We start from the raw sequence: 20,903 nt of genomic DNA on the forward strand, positions 1-20,903 counted from the left end.
AATGACCATTCTGTAAACTGAACACAGAAATATACGAATACCGATATCAACCGGGTCGGTGATTCATTGTTTTCCTGGTCTTCCACCGCAGTGGAGATTTGATTAGTGCCGAGGTTGAATTCCGCGCCACAGACAAACTTGTACCTACAGAACAAAAAGGATTCGAGAAAAAACCTTAAAAAAGAACAAAAAATATCTATTCAACCCTCGATATAGTTCGATTCGGTCCGATCCAATTCGATTGATCCAATTCAATTTTACGGTTTCGGATGCCAGGGTCAAACCTCGTCTGTCTGATACCAATGGATGACGAGGGGATGTTGTTTGTTGCTCCCATCAGTGCGCCTTTTGCTGCTGTCTGGAGATGGGGAAGTGCGATAAGCTTCCCCAAAAGTCTCGGTTCAATCTGGTTGCTTGTTATTGGATGAGAAAAAATCAACTGGTTTAATGATTGTGGTGGATGCCCGATTTCATCCAGGATTGCAATGGCTCAATTCTTTGGGTTCCGTAACGGAAGCTGTCCGATTGATTTTATTTTAGTACTTTCTGCTTGCGAAGAGAAACGGTTGATTTGAGTCGGCTTGAAGTCTTTAAACATTCAACTAAGTTTATCTGGATTTGCTCACCTGGAAGGAGCCTCCATTGCCCTTAATAGCTCTCCACTACCTGAAAGCGTTATCTATCACTCTCGTTAATAATTAAACTACTTTCCTGAGTGCAGAGCAGCACCTTTTGATGATATGGACTGCTGTCTGTACACACATCTGAGCTAAACGGACCGACCACAGCATCTCACAGAATATCTTTATCTTTTCCTTCTGGTGCCTCTCAGCGGACCGACCTCAATTTCCCCATCCAGGTCCGACAGCCTGGAGGTGTACATATCGAGTTAATATCGTTAAATGTTTTCTCGAAAGCAATAATAATAAAATCTTACATCTTGGCATAAATCTCCAGCTTCCCGCGCCAGGCCGCTCCATTCTGCGCCCGTTGTCCATCAGTGCGGTTTCTTCCATTGAACAAGCAGAGCAATATCTGTGCAGTGCGATCATGGCTTTCGCACTGACGACCCACCGACGAGTATTTCAAATATTCCTCGAGCTGTGCAGTTCCTTCTCGGAAACTCTGCGACCAGCCCGAGCCGAGTGGGGGCAGGTAATGGGTCCGGCCAGTTTGATAACGCGCCTGTTGGCCGGGGCCCGTTGGTGTGCAATGGACGTCCACTTTGAATTTATCGATATGCGTTCCATGACTTTTGTGGTCCGTTTGAGTGGTGGTGGAACACTGACCGGGCCGGGCCCCAGCAGGAAATTGAACCATCAACGAGCATGTGAATGAAAAACACTTCACAGAGAAGCGGAAAGTTGGGGTCGGCAGTCATCTGCCACTGGAAGAGTAATCTCCAAATAATCGTCGGGATGACTTTACTGGAAATGGTTATTGCCGGTTTCAGATGAGGATGGTACATGCAGTTTGTTGATGGCTTTGCTGCATAGTTACCGATGATTAATCTTGGATATTGGTATTTAAAGATAAGTGGACCGGAAAAGGAAGTTTAGCTATGGGATCTGCCCTTAGCGTTTACAAACGATGTAAACAACTAACTGCACTTCAAACGACTTCAAATCCCATATCAGATTTTCGATTTGATTGGACTTAATCTCCAGATGCCAGAATTACGTATTGACTGCTACATACTTCTAAGCTCAAACTTTCGACATATTATTCATCTTTGTTTTTTTTTTCTTAACTAAACAAGGAACAATTTACAAAGGAAATTTGAAATAATTTTCAAAGGGAGTTCTGAGGTTTTTTTCAAGGAAATTCTGAAGGGTTTCCCAAAAAACTGTAGTTTTTTGTCAAAAAATTCCGACGAAATTTTGAAGAATTTCCTGAGAATAATTTCCCAAGAAAATTGTGAAAAAGCAATCCTAACGAAGTTCGAAGAAATTCCCATGAAAATTCCGAAGCTTTTCTTGAAGGAGTTCCCATACAAAACCAGAGAAATTTCCAAGCAAATTCCGGAGAATATCCCAACAGTATTTCAAATATTTTTCTTTGAATTATTCCAAAAAATCCGTGATGCTATGACTGCAATGGCCATCCTGGGAAATCCGGGACAAAGAATCCCGGGATACTTTGGACAAAAAATATTTTTCTGGTTAACTAACACTGTATTGCTTAGGCTTACAAATTTTATTTGTTTTAAATGTGCAACGTCAACTTAGGAAACAACCCATAACATCTTGTTATGGATTTATTATGACAGACATTTTAAACTCACATCAGTCATATACCCTCACAAGAAAAACACAGAACTAAAGTTCCCATTCATCCTTGGCGGGCTACTGCTGATCCTCTTTTTTTGCCGAAAATCAGTAATAAACGAACTTTTCTGCCGAAGTTCAGTTTTGAAATTTGCTGACCTACAGCGGGCTCGATTTTGCAGAGCTCGAAAAAGAAAAAGTTAGGGTGTGCTAATCTCTTCACTTGTCCTTACGCTGAGCCACTTGTCCTGAGCACCTTGTCTATAGAACATTTCCTGGTCCGCGACTTTCCAGTACTTGCATCAGTACAATTAACCCGCCTTCAATGCTTACCCAGCGCATCTCGATGCTCTGCCGAACAGCATTTGAATTTTTTTGATTCGAAGCTTCTGCTGGACTTTTGCTCGTTCCTTCTGAACGTTTAAGTCCAAAGCTCCTTTTGGACTCCTGCTGATAAGTCAGCAACCTAAAGAACGTTACATCCTCTTGATAAATTCACGATACCCCGGCTCCACGTGATTTCAGTATCAGTATCAGAGTATCAGTCAATAGCCTGCCATGGAATAAAAAGAATTCTAGTAATGTGTTTTCTTGCGAGGGGGTTTCGCTAGCCTATCGGCCCAGTACGCTTCCACTGCGCATATTCCATCTACAGCGTGGCGTCTCATACTACTTGAAATTTAAACGGAAAATACGTTGCTTCAAACCCAGCAACTAACCAAATCCAATTCATATTTAAAACAGTGCATACGAGCATGCCAACTTTGACCGACAGTGAACGCGTCTTTTCCGGATTCAACGAACATCTGTTACAAAAAGTGCACTCCACTTTCGGATAAAAACGTAAGCATTATTTGCTTCTTAAAGTCGTATTTCGGAAGAATCGATTCAAATTAAAATTAAATTGTGTTTCAATTTGAAATCTGTACTATCTGGCCTAAATATGAATTTTACTCCTGAACATTGCAAACAATCGTTTTCAAAACAAAATTTGGATACGGAGATACAATGAAATTTCTTTTATTGCTTCGCATTGTGAAACGAGCCCAATTTTAAGCCATTACAATTCTTCCATTTACTTCCACTATAATCAACTATGTTTTTACCAAAAAATCCGTATTTCATTTTCAACTTAAAATCTTCTTTAGTGTCAATAACAAAAGTTTTCGAGTAGAAAACCAAAAATGTATCTGTTGATGCAAACAATGCTGATTATAGTGGAAGTAAATGGAAGTAAATGGAAGTGGAAGTCTTATAACTGTGTAACATTCCCCTAAGACGCTCTAAAATAATTCATCATGTTAAACGAGTCTAGGGTACAAAATCTAAAAAATATTTGTTACTTCTTGATTTAAATCTTTTTACGTCAATATTGGGAAATGGGAGGACGTAAAACAAATGTTTGCTTGAATTACTATTTTCCCAATTAAGTAATTGACCTTTGGACAATTTGAAACACGATGCATAATCATAACAACCCATAGATCTAAATTGGATATGTTAATATCACATGTTCTAGGTATTCCAAAAGTTCCATGGAGCTTAGAGTTTCAGGCTTCCACGCATAAACTAACATCTACAGGTATTTTTGACATAGTACATGTTCCCAGCGGTCCAAGATCAATATTCCAAGCGATTCTTTAATCAAATTGGACATGCCTTCAACATGTGTTCCATTCCAGGCCATCCAAGAATTCCAAGAATTGGAGTTCAGGCCGTAACAGTTATTAAAAATGACTCAAGGCGTACGGATTAAAAAAAAACATGATCCATTTAAAAACGGATCTTTAGTTACGCGTGTCGATCCGAGGCCTATATTCCAGTAATTCTTGGATCACCTGGAGAGGATCAGATATTGAAGGCGTATCAAATTTGGTTTTCTGGATCAAATAGGGAATTATCCATTTAAAAAATATATAGATATATATCAACCCTTTGGCTATGCGTGTAGGTCTCCAGCTATTGAATGCGTATCCAATTTGGTCTCTTAGATCGATAGATCAAGTCATTTTCTGTATCAGATAGGGCCCGAACCATTGAAAATTTGAAGAAATCAAATACTTTGATTGCGCGTGTAGACCTACACTCCAGGGAATTCTTGGATGAACTGGAAACGAACAGCATGAGCTAGAGCATGAACCATTAAAAAATGAATGTTTATTTATGCGTGTAAATCCGAGGCCTATATTTCAGAAAACCTTGGAAGGGGAAGGGGGGGGGGGGGGGGACCAAATAAAGGCATATTTAGTTTGGTTTAATAGATCAAATAGGGCATGAACCATTTTCAATAAGAGATAACAGCCCTTTGGTCACATATGTCTATATTCCAAGCAATTTTTGTATGACTCAAAACGGGACAGTTATTGATGGCATATTCAATACGGTTTCATGGGTCAAATAGGGAACGAACGATTAAAAAAAAGATATCAACCCTTTGGTAACGCGTGTATGCCTCGAGTCAATTTTGGTGTTACTGATCAAATAGGCTATGAACCATTGGAAAAAAAAAGGATGATAGCGCTTTGGTTACGCGTGTAGACCTCAAGGCATATACTCCAGGGAATTCTTGGATGGCCTGAAACGGAACAGTTATTGAAGGCGTTTCCAATTTGGTTTCGTGGATCAAATAGGACATGAACCATTGTTAAAAAGAATTGGCAACCCTTTGGTTACGCGCAAGGATGTTATCGATCATTTAGTAATCTGCGTTCGATCATTTAGTAGTTTGTCAATAACTCATTCCAGAGGCCTAAATTCAAAATGTATTGTATGGTGGACTTTTAGGGCGAAGGTTTTTCTACAACTCTCCTTAACAGGTCGATGTTCGAATTCCACTATTAAAGGAGCTACGGTGCTAGTTGCTATACTTATACTAAATGATAACAAAATATGCAATCATTTAGTCTAAGTTACTGCTACTAGCGCTATAGCTCCGTTATTTGTAAAATTCAAACAACGAACTGTTAGGCAGAGTTGTAGATAAACCTTTGCAATAGAAGTCCATCATAAAACAAATTTTGAAATTTAGCCTCTGGAATTAGTTATGGACAAACTACTAAATGATCGAAGGCAGATTACTAAATGATCGATAACATCCTTGGTTACGCGTGTAGATTTCAAGGCCTATATTCTAGGGAGTTCTTGGATGAATTGGAAAAGAACAGCTATTGAAGGTGTACGATTTTTAAAAGGAGGTTCCCTTGCGTTACGCGTGTAGATCTTAGGGCCTATACTCCAGGAAACTCTTGGATGACATTTATTGAAGGCATATCCAATTTGGTTTAATGAATCAAATAGGACATGCACCAGTATTTACCAGCGAATACTTGGATGACCTGGAATGAAACACTTGTTGGAGGCAAATGTTGAAGATGCAAAGCAGCTACTTAGTTCTTTGAGTTTCTAAGAGTGCTTTCTTATAGGTTTACGTTTGGATGACAATAATGCCTAAAATTCTTTTTACGTCACGTGCCGAAAGAAGGACGTAAAACGAAGGTTAGCTATAGCCCAAAAATAGTTATACCAGCTTTGGCGTTGTGTCTGATCTGATGTTAAGCGATTTGGCAGACTGCCATTTGACTAAATACTACAAACATGTTTAAAAAAGCTATCTGGTGATGGTTAAACTGCGCCCAAAACTATCCGTCATCAACAATATTCGGTACCGACGACCGCCGCGGTACGACCTAGAGCGACTGAAGCAACCTGATGTCGCCACTGCATACGCGCAGCATCTCGAGGCAGCGTTGCCGGAAGAGGGTGAGCTCGATGGGGCCCCTCTTGAGGACTGTTGGAATACAGTCAAAGCAGCCATTAACGACGCAGCGGAGAACAACATCGGGTATATGGGTCGAAGTCGACGGAACGATTGGTTCGACGAAGAGTGCAGACAGATTCTGGAGGAGAAGGACGCAGGGCAGGCGGTCGCGCTGCAGCAAGGTACCCGGCAGAACGTGGAACGTTATAGACGGAAGCGGAGACAGCAGACCCGCCTTTTTCAGGAGAAGAAACGCCGCCTGGAAGAAGCGGAGTGCGAGGAGATGGAACAGCTGTGCCGTTCTCAAGAAACACGCAAGTTCTACCAGAAGCTCAACGCATTCCGCAAAGGCTTCGTGCCGCGAGCCGAAATGTGCCGGGATAGCATCTTGACGGACGAACGTGTGGTGATCGAAAGGTGGAAGCAGCACTACGAGGGACATTTGAATGGCGCTGAGAGTACATGCAGTGAAAGTCAAGGCAGCGGAGGATATGACTACGTCAGTTCAGCGGACGATGGAAGCCAACCAGCCCCCACCTTGAGGGAAGTTAAGGATGCCATTCAACAGCTTAAGACCAATAAAGCAGCTGGTAAGGATGGTATCGGAGCTGAGCTAATCAAGATGGCCCCGGAAAAGCTGTCCACTTGCCTGCACAAACTGATAGTCAGAATCTGGGAAACCGAACAGCTACCGGAGGAGTGGAAGGAAGGGGTTATATGCCCCATCTACAAGAAAGGCGACAAACTGGAGTGTGAGAACTTTCGAGCGATCACTATCCTTAATGCCGCCTACAAAGTGATATCCCAGATCATCTTCCGTCGTCTGTCACCATTAGTGAACGAGTTCGTGGGAAGTTATCAAGCCGGCTTCGTTGACGGCCGCTCGACAACGGACCAGATCTTTACTGTACGGCAAATCCTTCAAACATGCCGTGAATACCAGGTCCCAACGCACCATCTGTGCGTTGATTTCAAGGCAGCGTACGACAGTATAGACCGCGTAGAGCTATGGAAAATTATGGACGAGAACAGCTTCCCTGGGAAGCTTACCAGACTGATCAAAGCAACGGTAGATGGTGTGCAAAACTGTGTGAAGATTTCGGGCGAACACTCCAGTTCGTTCGAATCGCGCCGGGGACTAAGACAAGGTGATGGACTTTCGTGCCTGTTGTTCAACATTGCGCTAGAAGGTGTCATGTGGAGAGCCGGGTGTAACAGCCGGGGTACGAATTTCAACAGATCCAGTCAATTTATTTGTTTCGCGGATGACATGGACATTGCCGGCAGAACATTTGCAAAGGTGGCAGAACTGTACACCCGCCTGAAACGTGAAGCAACAAAAGTTGGACTGGTGGTGAATGCATCGAAGACAAAGTACATGCTTGTGGGCGGAACCGAGCGCGACAGGGCCCGCCTGGGAAACAGTGTTACGATAGACGGGGATACCTTCGAGGTGGTCGAGGAATTCGTCTACCTCGGATCCTTGCTAACGGCTGACAACAACGTTAGTCGTGAAATACGAAGGCGCATCATCTGTGGAAGTCGGGCCTACTACGGGCTCCAGAAGAAACTGCGGTCGAAGAAGATTCGCCACCGCACCAAATGTGTCATGTACAAGACGCTTATAAGACCGGTTGTCCTCTTTTTTTCTACAATGGAGAATGCATTTACACACTAACCCAGTACACGTGCATTGTAGTTGCCAAACTACCACACGGAAGTGTACTGGAGTGTCGGACTCGACCATACCGGTAATACCGACTAAACTCCCTTGGGCTCCACCATCGTTTCCCCCAGGAACTACCTCCCAGTACTAATTCTGGGGGATGGCAGTACTAAACGTACTCGCTCATTATCGCTCACACAGGCACCCGTCCCATGCGAGACTGACTTGGCTGCTCGCACACCATTCACTCCATTTGAGTCTTTCTTGGATGCTCTCCCGGGCGCTCCGCTGCCATGCCTCGAAGTGTCAATAGCGGTAACTGCCTGGGCCTACAGATATTACGCTACGACACTCCTGCCTCAGCACGAGCAGATCAATCACACCACTGCCGAAGCAGACCACACGCTACCCTGCCGAAGCAGGGACACTCCCCATGCACCACATGTGCACAACTGTAGGTGTGTGGGTACAACCCACTGCTACCCTGCCGCCGAAGCAGCTTCTCCAAAGACCATTCGCTCCATGTGACCCTTATTCAGGTGCTCACTCTAACACTCCACTGCCATGCCTCGAGGTGTCGATAGCTACCTCGACTCCTACCTCAGCATGTGCAGTCCATACTCAGACTTCTGCTGCGCTTCGAGGTGACAATAGCGGCGACACGCTATGACACTCCTGCCTCAGCACAACCAGATCACTCACTCCCTGCCGAAGCAGCTCACGCGCTACCCTACCGAAGTAGGGACACTCCCCAACTCACTCTAACACTCCACTGCCATGCCTCGAGGTGTCGATAGCGGTATGTAGGGACGAATCAACGATACTACGCTACGACACTCCTACCTCAGCATGTGCAGTCCATACTCAGACTTCTGCTGCGCTTCGAGGTGACAATAGCGGCGACGCGCTATGACACTCCTGCCTCAGCACAAACTGTTGGCACGTAACTGGCAGCCCTGGCAATAAACTGATAAGAGAGATAAGAACAGAGAGGTCAGCTTAGATATGTCATGTAGTGTCAACGAGCAGAGAAACGTCAGTATGATAAAAAACAAAGTCAGGAAAACGTGGATGAGAGGACTTGGTGTAAAATTCTGATAATTAGATTGTGAAGTAGTTAAGACTTTATAAAATAGCTCAAATTTGTTATTATTGCGCGGTAATTATATTATTTAATGCTCATATATACGACCAATTACATGTTCTGATATTGCAGCTCGAATTACTAGCTCGCACTAGAGCTCGCAGCATTCTGTCTGAGGTTAAATTAATTAGACTCGAATTTATTAGGTTGGTAAATCTTATAACCATATGTTTCAAGTAATTAGAAATATAATACTATCCTTAGTGATTACGTCCGATAAGGTCACATTCGATGTTGTTGTAGGCCCACTTTGCTGTGAAGGTGAACTGTAATGTATGTGATTAGTAACATTCGTTTAACATATGAAACCTAACCCTATAAACTATCTTCTTATAGCTTTGAAGCGCATCAATAAAGAGCTTTCAAATCGCAGTACACGAAGTTTGATTCGGCCTAGCAACACAAACAGATCACTCACTCCCTGCCGAAGCAGCTCACGCGCTACCCTACCGAAGTAGGGACACTCCCCAGCTCACTCTAACACTCCACTGCCATGCCTCGAGGTGTCGATAGCGGTATGTAGGGACGAATCAACGATACTACGCTACGACACTCCTACCTCAGCATGTGCAGTCCATACTCAGACTTCTGCTGCGCTTCGAGGTGATAATAGCGGCGACGCGCTATGACACTCCTGCCTCAGCACAAACAGATCACTCACTCCCTGCCGAAGCAGCTCACGCGCTACCCTACCGAAGTAGGGACACTCCCCAGCCAATTGGCACTCCCTGGGCTTGTGCTTTTGAAGCGGCACACAGTCGCTTTGATAGAGTCTGATTACGGGCACTTGTGGGGAGGGGTCGTCAAGCCCTTGGACATGGTCCATGCTGTCCCTGCTGTCCCTGCTGCCCCACAGTTGTCCTCTACGGACATGAAACATGGACAATGCTCGAGGAGGACTTGCAAGTACTCGGAGTATTCGAGAGACGGGTGCTTAGAACCATCTTTGGCGGTGTGCAAGAAGACGGTGTGTGGCGGCGTAGAATGAACCATGAGCTCAACTCTACGGCGAACCCAGTATCCAGAAGGTAGCTAAAGCCAGAAGGGTACGATGGGCAGGACATGTTGCAAGAATGCCGGACAGCAACCCTGCAAAGATGGGGCTCGCTTCCGATCCGGCAGGTACGAGACGGCGTGGAGCGCAGCGAGCGAGATGGGCAGACCAGGTGCAAAACGACTTGGCGAGCGTGGGGCGTATCCGAGGATGGAGAGATGCGGCCTCGAACCGTGTATTGTGGCGTCAAATTGTTGATTCAGTGTTATCTGTTCAGATGTAAACTAAATAAATGAATGAATGAATGTTTAAAAAAGCAATTCTTGGGCTGTATAATATAGAGGCTTTTTCTTCTTTTCGTTTTCTTCTATTATTATTTTTTTCTTCGTTCTACTTTTTGTTTTTATTCTTTTTCTTCTTTTTTCTTTTATATACTTCATTTTTTTTTCTTTTAGATTTCTTTTTTCTTATTTTCCTTCCATTTTTATTTTTTGCTACTTCCTTCTCTCTATTTTCTTATTTCTTCCTTTTTCTTCTTTCTTCTTTTCTTTTTTATTTTTTATTTTTATTTATTTATTCCTTTTTCTACTTTCTTCTTTCTTTTTTATTCTTTTTTTTTGTGGTTATGCTATGCGTTTATACGTTTCAGCTATGTAGTCTTGGTAATCAAAAGATTATTTTATTTTATCCCAACGTTTGACCACTTTTTAGGTCTTCTTCGTTGGTCGAAACGTTGGGATAAAATCAAAATTATCTTTTGATACCAAAAACTGCATAGCCGAAACGTGACATTATAAACCCGATCTGCCGAACTCCCATTACAATTTATTTTTGTAGTCTCTTTTTTTACTTCTTCCTGTTTTTTCTTCTTTTATTTAAATTTTCTTCTTTATTTAAATTTTCTTATTCTTTTTCTTTCTTTTTTTCATCTTCTCTTTCTTACTTTTTTTCTCTTTTTTCCGTCTTTCGCCTATATCATTCTGTTATCAATCTTCTTCATATTATTATCCTTTTATTTCCTTCTTTCTCCTTCATTTTAATTTTTTTCTTCCTTCCATCCTTCATACACCTTCTTCTTTTCCTTTTTTCCTTTCATCTTTTTTCTGCCTGCATCCTTTTTGCTACAGTGTTCTACTTTCTTCCCTTTATCATTTACCTGCATCCTCCCTTCATGTAGCGCCAACTGTTCTTTTTTTGAAAAATACTCCTTCTCTTTTGCCAAAGACACTCCCACTCTATATAATCGTTTCCACGGATAGAGAATTTGTGCACCAAATTTGGCTGAAATCGGTCCAGAGATTTAAAAGTTGCACTTAATTGTGTTGTTTCTCTTCACTGCATTCCCCATTTTTCAAAATGATCCTCTTCCATGTAATCGTCTCCTTTATATAGAGAATATGCGAATCATATTTGGTTGAAATCGATTAATGAATTCGAAAGCTACACTGAATTTTCAATTTTGTAAACAATACACCCTCGAAAATTTCCGAGCTATTAATGAAGGTCCCACGGACTTCCAACAATACCAGGATATAAATTTCAGGCAAAAAAGAAGAAGTGTTGATTTATTTTAATCTTAAACTTAAACTTTTCGAAATTTAAGGGGGGGGATATTAAAAAATAAATATTAAAATTATAGAAAAAAAATACAAAAAACAGCTCAGATATCACGATATTTTGAAAATCCTCAAAATTATCCGAATTTTTTTTTTGTTGCCCCCTCAAAATATTATTTTTGGGCAACAAAATCCGAGGGGGGGAGACATAATTGTTTTTAAATATTTGTATCGGCCTTAACTATTGGATAATAAATACATTAAAAGAAAGTTTAGTCATTTGCGTCATTTTTTGTTATTCCTCAAATATATTTTTCTGAGATTTAAAACATTTCTGAACTTTTTTAAAATTTTCCTCCTACCAAACTCTGACTTTTTTTTCTAATTTTAAAAAAGGTGAAAAATATTTCCAGTCTTTGCATTTTTTTAATTTTTCGGTGCATAGGTCGTGAGTGCTAATAATGGACCACGTGCGTATAACGGATCCCCTGAACAAAACCCCAAATTATACGATTTTCTGCAAAGTGGCTTCATATATCAGCACAGCAGTTTCATACCATTGCAATGGTTCCGTTCGTTCCGTACATTTGAAGTGCGCAGGCATGAGAATCAGTTATTTCACATGTAAGAATATTTCATTCCATATTGTCCATATCCATATTGTCACTGCATTAATGTTGTCTTAAAAAAAAGTTGTGAGCAAAACACGCAACTAGACTCACAATCGGAGACACTCCCTTACTAATTATCTATTCTTATACATTTTTTTTCTATTTTAATGTAGAAGAATATTTTTGCAAGCTCAAATTCAAGAGATCAATTTGTTCAAAGGCCTATTTTTAAGATAGTATACGATGGTATACGATGCGATTCCTTTCAAAAGTAAGAAGTAGTTTCTGCGTGATCTCACTGAAGTGTGATTTGTTAATTATTGTGCCCTTTTTTGATTGATTGGCAAATCGGCTACAGTTATCGAAACGAAATGAAACAAAATGTTAACAGTAGTTCAGGGTATGCATTTATTACAACTTATACACATCGGCTCAATTTTAAGATGCTTTTTAGTAAAATTCACGACATTTGTTGCCCCCTATTAGAGTTGGTACAGCCTGTACAGAAAGATGCAGAGAACTCTACGACTTTTAATAACTGTCACAGGAGGTTTTGGAAGTGTTATTGTGGTAGATTATAATGGTAATTTTTTTTTGGTTGAATTTGAAACACCGAAAAAACTGAGAATGAAGTACAAAGTATGTCTTTTTATGTGGTTTGCTCTATCATTGCTCTATGGCCGCGTTTCGCAAAATAATGTGATGATGAGAGCTTGGAATTATGGACTACTCAACTAATACCAGCACCGATTTTTTTACCCTAGATCCACGTAGTTTGCCAATATAACTTTGAAGTATAGCTTAAAATTATTTTGATATGAAAACACTTACTTCTCTTAATTTGTAACCCCAATATTATGAAAATCAAATATGTACTTCAAGAATAATGTAATTCACCTACTGTCGAATGTCTTCATCATGTGGAACTTATAGATTATGCATTTCTGAGTAGGAATGCTCAGGAGGAATTAACTTTAAACTGCTTACCTCCCTGTTAAATATCCCATCCTAGAAGAAGCATGTCAAAAGAATATTTTGTATATTGTTGAACAACACTGTAAGAAGGTTTGTAGCGTGCGTACCGATCGAAAATTTTGTTCACATTCGGCGTCGATTCTGCTCTTCGTTTATCAAATTCACATTGAATAAACAATCATGTGAGCGTCAACCGTCCTATAATGGAATTGTTAGCTGATAATGAAGTGAATAGCTTCCCAAAGCTGTTTACATCACAACAGTGGATGACAGATGACAAAGAACGCCCATTATGATGATGACAACATCGCCACCACCATTATCGGCCAACAACCGCACGAGTGGGTGTGAATGGCAGGGCAAGGCGGGACTATTACCGCATCCCATTATTTTAATTTTCACTCTATCGCCACATTCACTCGATTCACGGCGGTAATGGCGGGATGACGATGGATGACGATCACCGCCGTATGGCACTCATTGTATGCACTGCTGCTGGCCGCGCGCTGGGTGTTGATGACCGCGCTACCAACAAAGAACGGCGAGAGTCCATCGAACAATTCCGAATAACTCTAAACGCTTCCTTCCATCGCCTTTCAGTTGCTAAAACCGCGTGTCCGTTCACCGATTCCCGAAAAGAGTCTCAACCGAACAAAACAAAACGAAGCATAGAAAAAAAAACGTCCACACGCATCTCTCACGCTTACATTCCCACCTCTCTGACCAACAACACCCGCGATGCGATGGTAGTCTGCGCTTTAGTAATTAATTTGCATAAACATAATAAAGCTCAACATCGGAGCCCGATGGTTATCGTTAGCGACCCAGGGTGTCCAGATTAATCCACATGTTTGGAGTGACAGTCAAATGTTATTGGTATATATTGTTTAGAGATCGAACAAATTAAGGTAATTTAGAACTTCTTGACCGATTTCTACCAAATTTTGTACACCTCTATCCAGAAGAATCATTTGGATATGGGGGAGGATATGAGAGAAGTAGTATTTTATAAAACCGATTTCAACCAGATTTGAAAAGCCAAATGACATCTTTTCAGTGCTGAATAGGATTTTTTTTTAAGTAGTCTAGTTCATAGAAGAAGCTAAAGAAGAAGTTCGCTGACGATTCTATTCCTTTTCAATGAACTTGTTAAAAGTGGTAAAAAAAAATCTGGTGATCTCAGCCTAGACCTGGTGAAGAACCAATTTTTGAGTGCTTGGAAGCGGTCCGGGTGGGAAATTGGGACTTTTCATTCCATTCATTTTGGACAGTGGACTGGTCGTTATTCAAATTATTTGCTACCGGGCCTTGCACAACGCTCGTTTATGGAGCACCGCAGCTGAGTTTGGTTTGGCCGTGAACAATGACACACGTCGTTATGGTTGTATGACAGGTCGGTAAAGGCCTACGAAATTCGCGAGTTTAAATCGAGACGCGTGGGATGTTATTTTATGCAGCCCGCAGTTTACCTCGGCTTTTGCGCACCGTTTCGAATCTTCGCATATAAGCTCGATAAATACACACCCCCCTATCGCCCCTGAAAAATGTTGCAACAAGATTAAACACATTTCGTTTGATCATCGCCCGATAAAGAGTCATTACGCGGGACGCGCCAGTGAGATGCGAAACAATGTTATAAATATCAAACAACGCGGCTGACACAATCCGGCCCGAACGCGCTGTCATCCATTCACAATTCCTAATCTGGACACGCGATTTTCCACCGCAAACCTCCAATCACCATAACAAAGTATCAAATTACTCATCACACACAGTCCGCGTCTGATCTCCGTTTAGCGGTTGGCCGGTGAACGACGAACATAGAGCTGATATCGAGAACCGTACCGATTTTCATCATTTCCCTAAAAGGCGCGGAACGCCGTTGTGCAGTGCAGTGTCGAGAGGTTTGCCAGAGGTGTTAACATCACGCTTACGTCAACCAACGGCGTTCCACTATTAGGGACGGTTCCTTTCGCCATAGATGCATAGTAGGTACATATATAAATGGGCGGTGTTTTTTCCAGTTGAAAAATATTGCAGTAGGTCTGTTTTATAAAATCAGAATGCCACTTCTTAAAAAAATATTTACCATTATTTGTAAACAGTACTTGACAATCATAAATATCAAGCTTCACACATATATTTATCTCATTTTCAGCGGGCTTGGTAGTCATATGGCTACTGCTTCTGCCTCATACGCAGGAGGTCTTCTTCTTCAATCCCAGGTCCGTTCCATTCTCCTACTTTGTATCTTTCTCTTTATTTCTCATGTTCTAGCAATCGCTAGAACTGGAAATGGACTTCCATACCGTTTCCATTACTATTCCTATACCTTCAACTTGAGTATTCTATCAGTAATCTGATAGAATTGGAAATGAACTATAGAGCTCGTTTCCTACATCCAATCAGAAATTCCATCAGTTACCTTCTCCTATCTATCACATTGGCAGCTCGTTAACCAAGACGGACCTCTGCCTCTCCAACCTAACCCAGAAATTCCAACAAATTCCGCATGAACTCGTGGCAAGTGCAGAGGTATATTCGGCTTGCAGTGGGCGAGTGATTGCATCATCATTTCCTCCCCCTTCCCTATATTGACTTGCATTCTGACGTGGCAGGCGCCAGTATGACCTAACAAATGAGAACACCAGTACTTGTACATCGAAGATGTGTGCTAGTACCAAGCAAACTTCTGTTGGTTCCTGTGCAAGAACAGCTGATCTGGTCATAATGGAGTAGCAACTACGAGCAGTCAATCATGCTCAAGCTAAAGCTCAAGCTTGGATATATTTATCTCATTTTCACTTTATTTAGCATCACGAGGATATTTTCAAAATATTAGTTGATGGAATCTTTTTTAAAAGTTCATACTTACAGGGTGTTTGATAAGTTTGGATACACTTTTAATATTTGTAAAAAAAAATAGATTAAATTATTGCTTTTTCTTGGTCCATTTTATTGAAAGCTTTCTTAATAAGAACCGTTTACAACGTTTCTTTTTGAATTTCTTCACAAGCTTCAAACGTTTCTTGTATTCGTTAATCTTCGACGTCTTATAGCACCACACACAGGGGAGCTTTTTTTGCAACGTTTTGTCTAAGAATTCGATCAAATTGTCCCCTTTAGCGTATGCTGGCACCAATACTAATACAGAATATGTACATGGGGCATATCTGCACAATGATCTATACGAACTTATTAAACAATCAAACTGCAGTTCCTAGATTTTCTAAATGAATTTAAAGGAAATGTCTAAAAGTAATTTGTGAAAAGTTTATCATCTCGAGAGAATTTCAGGAGCAATTTACTGGAAGACTTTCTAAAGAAGCATCAGAGAGAAAAATCTTAAGAATTCTTGAATGAAGTTTCCGAGGAATTCTTCAAGAATCTTTTGGAGGAATTATTTAGAAGAACATCCGAAGGAAGTATTCGAGGAATACCTGGAGGAACTTCCGAAATACTTCTTGGACGAAGTTCAGACATATTTCCTAGATGCAAAAATTCCTGCAGGAGCTGCCGGAGGAAATCCTGAAAGAACTAATTGCTGGACGAGCTTTCGGAGTGATTCCTGGAGGATACATTTCATTTATTTAGTTTACATCTAAATAGATAACACTGAATCAACAATTTGACGTCACAATACACGGTTTGATGCCGAATTTTTCTATCCACGAATGCGCCCCACGCTCGCCAAGTCGGAGGAAATCCTGGAGGAACTCCCGGTGGACTTCCTGGATTAACTTCCGAAGGACTTTCTAAATGAACTTTTGGATGAATTCCTAAAGAAACTTTCAGAGAAATTTCTTGAGGAATTTCCGAAAAACTCCCTGGAGCAACCTCCAAAAGAATTTCTAAAAGAACTTCCGAAAGGATTCCTGGAGAAACTTCCGGAGGACTCCCTGGATGAATTCACGGAGAAACTTCCTAGAGGAATTTCCGAAAGAATTTCTAGAGGTACTTTCGGATGAATTCCTGGAGAAACTTCCGGAGGAATTCTTGGAGCAACTTCCAGAGGAATTCCCGGAGGATTTTTCGGAGGAATTCCCGGAGGAATTCTCGGAGGAATTCCCAGAGGAATTCTCGGAGGAATTCCCGGAGGAACTCTCGGAGGAACTCTCGGAGGAATTCCCGGAGGAATTCTCGGAGGAATTCCCGGAGGAGCTCCCGGAGGAGCTTCCGGAGGAATGCCCGGAGGAATTCCCGGAGGAATGCCCGGAGGAATTCCCGGAGGAATTCCCGGAGGAATTCCCGGAGGAATTCCCGGAGGAATTCCCGGAGGAATTTCTGGAGGAATTCCCGGAGGAATTTCTGGAGGAATTCCCGGAGGAATTTCTGGAGGAATTCCCGGAGGAATTTCTGGAGGAATTCCCGGAGGAACTTCCGGAGGAATTCCCCTAGGAACTTCCGGAGGAATTCCCGGAGGAACTTCCGGAGGAATTCCCGGAGGAACTGCTGGAGGAACTTCCGGAGGAACTTCCGGAGGAACTTCCGGAGGAACTTCCGGAGGAACTTCCGGAGGAACTTCCGGAGGAACTTCCGGAGGAACTTCCGGAGGAACTTCCGGAGGAACTTCAGGAGGAACTTCCGGAGGAACTTCCGGAGGAACTTCCGGAGGAACTTCCGGAGGAACTTCCGGAGGAACTTCCGGAGGAACTTCCGGAGGAACTTCCGGAGGAACTTCGGAGGAACTTCCGGAGGAACTTCCGGAGGAACTTCCGGAGGAACTTCGGAGGAACTTCGGAGGAACTTCCGGAGGAACTTCCGGAGGAACTTCCGGAGGAACTTCGGAGGAACTTCCGGAGGAACTTCGGAGGAACTTCCGGAGGAACTTCGGAGGAACTTCGGAGGAACTTCCGGAGGAACTTCCGGAGGAACTTCGGAGGAACTTCCGGAGGAACTTCCGGAGGAATTTCCGGAGGAACTTCCGGAGTTCGGAGAACTTCCGGAGGAATTCCGGAGGAACTTCCGGAGGAATTCCCGGAGGAACTTCCGGAGGAATTTGGAGGAACTTCGGAGGAATTCCAGGAACTTCCGGAGGAATTCCCGGAGGAACTTCCGGAGGAATTCGGAGGAACTTCCGGAGGAATTCCCGGAGGAACTTCGGAGGAATTCGGAGGAACTTCGGAGGAATTCGCGGAGGAACTTCCGGAGGAATTCGCGGAGGAACTTCCGGAGGAATTCCCGGAGGAAGTTCGGAGGAACTTCGGAGGAATTCCCGGAGGAACTTCGGAGGAATTCGGAGGAACTTCCGGAGGAATTCGGAGGAACTTCGGAGGAACTTCGGAGGAATTCCGGAGGAACTTCCGGAGGAATTCGGAGGAACTTCGGAGGAACTTCGGAGGAACTTCGGAGGAACTTCCGGAGGAACTTCGGAGGAATTCGGAGGAACTTCCGGAGGAATTCGGAGGAACTTCCGGAGGAATTCGGAGGAACTTCGGAGGAATTCCCGGAGGAACTTCGGAGGAATTCGGAGGAACTTCGGAGGAATTCGGAGGAACTTCGGAGGAATTCCCGGAGGAACTTCGGAGGAATTGGAGGAACTTCCGGAGGAATTCGGAGGAACTTCGGAGGAATTCCCGGAGGAGGAACTTCCGGAGGAATTCGGAGGAACTTCGGAGGAATTCGGAGGAACTTCCGGAGGAATTCCCGGAGGAACTTCGGAGGAATTCCGGAGGAACTTCCGGAGGAATTCCCGGAGGAACTTCGGAGGAATTCCCGGAGGAACTTCCGGAGGAATTCGGAGGAACTTCGGAGGAATTCGGAGGAACTTCGGAGGAATTCGGAGGAACTTCGGAGGAATTCGGAGGAACTTCCGGAGGAATTTCGGAGGAACTTCGGAGGAATTCCGGAGGAACTTCCGGAGGAATTCGGAGGAACTTCCGGAGGAATTCGGAGGAACTTCCGGAGGAATTCCCGGAGGAACTTCCGGAGGAATTCCCGGAGGAACTTCGGGAGGAATTCACGGAGGAACCTCCGGAGGAACTTCCGGAGGAACTTCCGGAGGAATTCCCGGAGGAACTTCCGGAGGAATTCCCGGAGGAATTCACGGAGGAACTTCCGGAGGAATTCCCGGAGGAACTTCCGGAGGAACTTCCGGAGGAATTCCCGGAGGAACTTCTGGAGGAATTCCTGGAGGAACTTCCGGAGGAATTCCCGGAGGAACTTCCGGAGGAATTCCCGGAGGAACTTCCGGCGGAATTTCCGGAGGAATTCCCGGAGGAACTTCCGGAGGAATTCCCGGAGGAACTTCTGGAGGAATTCCCGGAGGAACTTCCGGAGGAATTCCCGGAGGAACTTCCGGAGAAATTTCCGGAGGAACTTCCGGAGGAATTCCCGGAGGAACTTCCGGAGCAAGCCGCCACGCTGCCGTCGCGTGCTGAAAATGATTTATCGCATCGCCGCAGATAATATTTCACTTGGCGCACACTGATGGGACTGTTAGCTGTTAGCGGCAGCACATGTCTTTTAGAAATAGCAGGCCATTTGGAATAAAGACTATTAGCATAACGGACATCCCGCATTATTGTGAACAACGTCAGAAGTGTGTGTCATTTGGCATATTTTTTTGTGTTCACTAATTTAGATGCTTGACAATAATAATAAGTGGTTTTGATAAAAAAAAAAACGGAATGGTGAGTATAATACCGGTCGATAATAATATTAAAAAGACATAATCCTTTCGTATTGAGCATGCCTTAGATGAGTTGAGTTTAAAAAAATGATAACTCTTATCCCTCCATTAGGTTCATTGTTTGCCCAGTGAAAAGCGAAGATGAATGTGTTTTCTTCTTCAAAAATAACGTATCTATCGGGATGCGTTTGCCCTGGTTTAGCTACAGGTGGATGTGATCTCTTTTTGGAAAGTAGCCCTTAGTCCGGATTATGACAATGGTGGATGTGATTCTTTCTTTTCAAGCAGGCCTTTGCCTGGAATAAGAATAACACTGAAAAAATCACTCTAATAAAGAAGTCGGATTTGAGCAATTATGGATGTGATTTATTTAAAAAATGTAGTCCTTCAACCGGATTATGACAATTGATCCGTATTTTTAAAGTAAACGCTTGTCCGGCTTAATGCTATGATGAATGTAATGCTTCCTTTAAAAGTAGGCACTTTTACGAATTATGGCCATAGCGGATGTGATCGCTTCTTAAAAAGTAGGCCTTAGCCTGGAATAAGGCAATGGCGAATGTGATCCTTTCTTTTAAAGTAGGCGTTTCCCCGGACTAAGGCAATGGTGGATGTGATTCCTTTTTTGCCTTTCTCGTATACTAAGTATACGTAGGATTACTCCAAAACCGAACTTTTGATAGAAGGCTCGTGGACCCATAGTGTTATATACCAATCGACTAAGCTCGACGAATTGAGGTGATGTCGGTATGTGTGTATGTATGTGTGTGTGTACAAAAATGTGAGACACACTTTTTTGTACTCAGCATTATCCGATAACAAGTTGCAAACGCAAATCAAAAACGAAAAAAAAAAAATTTTCAGGTATTGCAGCAATGCATTCAAATGACCGCCAATGGATATGAATTGATAGAAAAAGTAAAATCTATCCCCCTAAAGTGTTATTTCGACCTCTCTTATGTGTTTTTCTTATTTTTTTAATGCGCGAGAAAGGCACCACCAACGCTAGGTGTATTGATCTGGGTTTTTATTAAAAGTTTTATTAAACACTTGGTCGGATTTTGGCAATGGTGGATTTGATTCCTTCTTAAAAAGTAGTTCTTTGCCCGGATAAAGACAATGGCGAATGTGATCCGTTCCTAAAAAGTAGGCTTTTGCCTGGAGAAAAGCAATGGTGGATGTGATCCCTTCTTTAGAAGCAGGCGCTTGGCCGGATCAAGACAATGGTGGATTTGAACCCTTTCTCAGAAGTAGGCAATTGTCTAGAATAAGGCAATGGTGGATGTGGTTCGTCCTTTGGAT

At 42.8% G+C, this 20,903-nt stretch overlaps 1 protein-coding gene across 3 annotated transcripts in view; it reads left to right on the forward strand.

The window, feature by feature from the left end:
• The window catches only part of LOC134213570 (putative uncharacterized protein DDB_G0288537), an 816,291-nt gene that overhangs the window by 339,627 nt on the left and 455,761 nt on the right, over positions 1-20,903 (forward strand). The window lies entirely within an intron of this gene.

Source organism: Armigeres subalbatus, chromosome 2, assembly GCF_024139115.2.
Source record: "Armigeres subalbatus isolate Guangzhou_Male chromosome 2, GZ_Asu_2, whole genome shotgun sequence".
Taxonomy (NCBI): domain Eukaryota; kingdom Metazoa; phylum Arthropoda; class Insecta; order Diptera; family Culicidae; genus Armigeres; species Armigeres subalbatus.